We start from the raw sequence: 314 nt of genomic DNA, 5'->3' as shown, positions 1-314 counted from the left end.
CAAGCTCCCAGCCTCTCCTTTTTTTCTTTTTTCTTTTTTTCTCGTATTTATTTATCTTCTATAATTGAAACTTTGTAGCCTTGAGCAGAACCCAGGTCCAGCTGGAGGCCTGGGTTGCCCTTGGCAACCCAGGCTCCCAGCCCCTCTTTGAGCAGAGGCCATGGCAGACTGAAAGCAGGTATCTGGGATTTATTTATCTTCTATAATTGAAACTTTGTATCCTTGAGCAGAGCCGAGGGCTGGTCAGGGCAGGTGGGAAGCTTGACTTCCTCCATCGCCAGGGGCAACCCAAGCCTCCTGCTCACTCCAGCTCC

The sequence above is a fragment of the Myotis davidii genome, unplaced genomic scaffold (assembly GCF_000327345.1).
Source record: "Myotis davidii unplaced genomic scaffold, ASM32734v1 scaffold495, whole genome shotgun sequence".
In the NCBI taxonomy this organism is placed as follows: Eukaryota; Metazoa; Chordata; class Mammalia; order Chiroptera; family Vespertilionidae; genus Myotis; species Myotis davidii.
Note: the sequence above shows the minus strand (reverse complement) of the source record.